General features: G+C 27.1%; 1 long non-coding RNA gene across 1 annotated transcript; it reads right to left on the bottom strand.

Moving 5' to 3' along the window:
- Positions 1–460: 460 nt before the first annotated feature.
- LOC111916292 (uncharacterized) lies at positions 461–1,973 on the bottom strand. Its single transcript, XR_002858473.3, has 2 exons — positions 1,563–1,973; positions 461–1,029 (listed from the first exon to the last, which is right to left on the bottom strand). It is a non-coding gene; the product is annotated as an uncharacterized LOC111916292 (long non-coding RNA).
- Between the last annotated feature and the right edge of the window lie 3,480 nt (positions 1,974–5,453).

The raw sequence follows: 5,453 nt of genomic DNA on the forward strand, positions 1-5,453 counted from the left end.
TTCCAATTTTATTAGAGCTTGAAACCAACAATATTTAAAAAATTCGTATGCATCAAACGTAACAAAAAGTTAGAAACAAAACTTAGAACCTAAACTTATTCATTTATATAACTTGATCCAAAAATTATAAATAAAAAGTATACTACTGACTATATGAAAACTTAATTTTGAGAACAAAATTAAAATGACATGACATAAAAACTTGAGAAAAAATAGGAAGTACACTTCTTATGAGTGTGAAAAAATAGGAATTATTTATGCATTTAAAGCTTAGTTAACAAAATCTAGATACAAAATAATAGAAGTACATTGTCATTTCTAGAAAGAGACCTTGTTAGGAATCTTTGCAATCCAATGAGTCAGACAAACCTTGTAGTTGAAAAACTTTTATGTAAAGCTACCACTGTCAACCAAAATAGATCCTAGAGTCATATATTTATGATTTTCTTATCATTTTAACTATAGAGAAGTTCGTACAATCATTTATTAATTAAATACTTCAATTACTTAAGTTCCAAAAAATACATATGATTTATATATTTATCAAATTTATTGGTAATATAAACTTTAGCTTATATGGAAGATAAAGCTTTTTCCCTTCTTAACACCTTGATCATGTTATATAACTTGAGTGACTACATACCTGCATCACATTTAGACAAAATATGTTCAGAATTAACATATACTTTACTCATTCAAAAAAAATTACAAAATTAAGAGAAAAAACAATAAAATTAACCGTGTCGAAATCAAGATAAGGAAGAAGGAACATCACTTATCTCAAATGCAAGAGCTCCAAAATCTTCTTTGATTTTAGGTCCACGGGATTGATACTTAATATAAAAAAATTAGCTAAATAATTAGGTATTTTCCTTGTTTAAAATAACCTGTTTGCAGTGTTCTTTGTCTTAAAGTCTTTAGCTTCTTGGTTTTTTTTCTTTTACTATTAGACCATTCCTTGTTTGTCTTCTGCTTTTTCGACTCAGGAACCAGATGTCATCTCTTAGTTATTTCAGCCATTTCTTCAAACTACATGAAGATTCATAAGCTTTAATCTCTTAAGAAAACTACCCAATATATGTTCATTAACTGAGACAACAATAAGGATTAATCATTGAGTAGTTATAATATAACAATCAACAAAATCACATTCACAAGCAAAAGAGATGGTTGAAGAAATGGTTGTTATTTTAACAAAAGAGATGACAATTTTACCATTTATTCAGCTATTTATTTGTTAAAAAAACAATCTCACATATTTATGACATTCAAATCTTTCTTAGGCATTTCATCAAACACTTTATAGGCATCATAAAAAATAAGATTTGGTTGGTTCCCTAAAGAAGAAAATCATAATGTAATTCAGTAAAAGAATATACAGATGGGTAAAATTAAACAAAAGTACTAAAATCATTAAGACAATTATTAACAAACTTCAAAAAACCAATTCAAAATCAAGAGGAAAACAAAAACTTTCAGTGAATCACATTCATTCAAGACAACTATTAACAAAATTCGAAAAACCAATTCAAAATCAAGGGGCATCAAATCCATGGACTTACTTGAGATATTAAAGTTGTACGGAGATGAAAGTTGGTATTTTGCAAATGAGTGAGTCGATTGGAGTGAAAACACGGAGGTTTGAAAGGGAAATAGTAAATAAAACCATAACTTAGGGGTAAAGCCCTTCGAATAGCATCAAAAATCTTCATGGGAGGAGGCATATGTAACAATGGAGGTGTATTTGTAATCGAATTGATGATTAGCTTCCGTACGTATATGTTGTGATCATCGACTAACCAAAAATCGATAATCAGGTGACTGATTTATGGGGATTTACCAAATATTTTGATTGATTTTTTGGGATATCATTGATTTAATTCTGAAAATGAAGGAGCAGGAAAAATATTTATGGCTACATATGGGAGTGCCACGTGTTAATGATAGGGTTTAAGAAGATCCCATGTGGTTGTTAAAAGAGGTTTTTATTAGGAGTAGATTATCTCATAGTTATCTTTGTATATATCTATCTCTTTTAATAAATGAAACCTAAAAATGACACGTGTCAGTTTTTTAGAATGTTTTTTTGACACGTGATATTTTTCTATGATTTTTATTATTTTCTTTTTCTTTTGTAACAAATCAAATCCAATTCAAAATTTGAAAATAGAAAATCATATCCTAATAATATTATTATGTTTATTTTGTTTAACAAATTAATTCATAATTACTTACAATCGACAATATCTTGGATTTTTTTTTGACGTTTATTACTTTTTTATCTATATAAAATTTTTAAATATACCGACCGTGGTTTTCACGTGTTATAACCTAGTATATATATATATATATATATATATATATATATAGAGAGAGAGAGAGAGAGAGAGAGAGAGAGATAGAGAGAGAGAGATAAGTTCAATTGATAAAAAATAAAAGGTTAAGAATGAGGAAATTATTCTCAACCAATCATTTTTATATATGTAAAACACATTTAGATTAAGTCATTAAGGATACGTTGTTCTTCTGAATCGTTCATCTGTTTTTTATCAACACCATCTGTTATTCATTCATCTGGATCGTTCTTCTGTTCTTCATCAAGATCCTATGTTCTCCATCAACATCATATGTTCTTCATCAACGTCATCTATTCTTCATAAAAAAAACATCAACGTCACCTGTTCATCAAAAAAAAACATCAACACTTCATAAAAACATCAATTCCTCATCAAAAATCTTCGTTATTTCATCAACATGTTGATCAAGGATTTAATTGAAGAAATATGGATGGTCGTTGAAGGTTGGAGAAAAAATTTGGATGATGAACGATCGATTAGTAATGAATTTGAACTTTTATCTAATTATCCACAGTTACATCTCCGCGATTGAAAGATGTTATATCATATTTACAAGTTTGTCACTGTGTATTTTATGTTAAGATGCTAATTAAATGATTGGCTGAGAATGATTCCTCCATTCTCAACCCATTCTCAATTGAACACTCTTTCTCTCTCTCTCTCTCTCTATATATATATATATATATATATATATATATATATATATATATATATATATATATATATATATATAGAGAGAGAGAGAGAGAGAGAGCTAGGTTCAAATGTTTCTAGCAACTATTGTGTGCCTAAATGCACCAATGAGAATTCAAGAAATAATAAATAATTAAATAAATAATTAAAGGGTATTTTGGACATTTTGTATTTTTAATTAAGGAAATCATTTAATTGAAATCATTCAATTAAGGAAATAAAGTAAATATATTTGACCTAGTTATGTTTGTGGCCGAACACGTTCATCATCGATATCAACACCATCACCATCACCGATTCTGCTTCTTCTTCTACAATCGACGGATCCAAAAGGGAGCACATACTCTCATCTCGCAATCAATGATGGACTATGGGGTCGATGAGGTTGAAGAAAGGGATGCGGAGGAGCACTAGCACTACTGTGGGGTCCGTGAACGCAAATGAGAAGCAAGGAATGAACGGTGAGGAAATCCCGGCGATTGTAGGTACGTGTACGGAGGTATGCTCTGACAGCCTCCTGTTCTTCTTTCTCTGGTCCGGTAATCCAACAACTAGGGGATATAACTGGAAAATATTTACCTCAATTGAGATTGACTTAGTCTCGATTTTGATTCAAGATCGAGATTGTGTTCATCATCTTATTAAATTCGATTTCTTCAATGTTTTATTTCTGTTCGATTGAAGAAATATTCTGATACAACTTACACTTCACAGTCATAAGTTGGATTTTGTTTCGAAAAAAAGTCAAAATTGGTGTTCATATTTCTAAATCGATATTGTAAATGTGTGTTTGTTTCTTGAATTCATGACTGGGAATGAATGCAGATGTGTGTTGATGATTCAATCACAGCTCTTGAATTCTGTATTCAATCACAACTCTTGAATTCTGTATTCAATCACAGCTCTTGAATTATGTAATGTATTCTATTAGAATTTATTTATATAAATGTATTCTGTTAGAATGTTTGAGAATAACTATTAACAACAAGTATATTTGTGTAATTGGTAATGAATTTGTGATACTTTATGGTTGACTTTATAGTCTCTACTACATTCTGTCAGAATTTATAGTTTTTATTTTCTACTATATTCTGTCATACTTTATAGTCTTTAATACATTCTATCAAAATTTATAGTTTTTATTCTCTTAGAATGCATTGAATTTTTTAATTTTTGAAACTTGATTATGTTTTGTTTGTGGATTTAGGTTTTGAAGAGGCTAACATTGATATGGAGAAGGAAGAAAACATAGAGAACGAGAGTGTATTATACCATAATGTGTCATGCTACAATGTATAAAGTGTTGCTAAAAAATAATATTCTCTCAGAATAGATTAGTGTTTTTGTTAGATTTTGATGTTTTTTTTTCTTTTTTCTTTCAGAATGTTGTTATTATTCAATGAATCACAATCATACAATGTAATTATTTGGTATATTATTAGTTCAAGAATTGATTTTGTGTATTCTTTTTAGAATGTATTTACTTATGGTTGGCATTTTGTCATTCTGACAGAATAAAATCGAAAAATATATTTACTAGTTTATGGTTAACATTCTATCATTCTGATTATATGGTATATGTTATCCTATTTTACTATCATAGATCCTCAGACCATGACCTTTAATTATATTTCATCCGATGGCCCAGATCTGTGTATTGTGGCACACAATAGTTAATAGAAAGAAAGTAACCTAACCATATATATATATATATATATATATATATATATATATATATATATATATATATATATATGTTTAGGTTCTGTGGAAAACAAACACTAAAGATAAAAAAATGCATAAAAAAATACTTAGAGATTACAAAGCTTTTTTTTGAATTTTTTTACGAAAAAATCACATGTTTTTAAATAAATTCGTTGATTTTTTAAAAAAAAAAATTTCTTTTAAAAAAAAAGTTGATTTTTTTATTTTTTTTTCAGCGAATTTATTAAAAAAGCTGCGATTTTTTATAAAAAAATTTAAAAAAAGTTTTTTAATCTCTAAGTATTTTTTTTATGCATTTTTATGATTTCTAAGTATTATATATATATATATATATATATATATATATATATATATATATATATCTTCCTTAATAAATGAATATTTTTTTTGCCACATGTCAATCTCTTATTAATTTTGACACTTGTCATTTTGTGGTATTTTTTAAATAAAATTATCCATTTGTCAATTTTTAGTTTGTTTCAATTTTTAAAATTAAAGTCATATAGTTATATATGTAAAGTATTAAATATCATACTATATGATATTAAATTGCAATAAATACATTTCTTTTTTTTATTACTTTAAAGTTATATATTAAAAATTATTTTTTGTTTACACTTTAATGTTTATATATATATTTTTAAATCAACCCGTATAATACTCGGGTTTCACACCTAG

This window comes from Lactuca sativa, chromosome 2, assembly GCF_002870075.4.
Source record: "Lactuca sativa cultivar Salinas chromosome 2, Lsat_Salinas_v11, whole genome shotgun sequence".
NCBI lineage: Eukaryota > Viridiplantae > Streptophyta > Magnoliopsida > Asterales > Asteraceae > Lactuca > Lactuca sativa.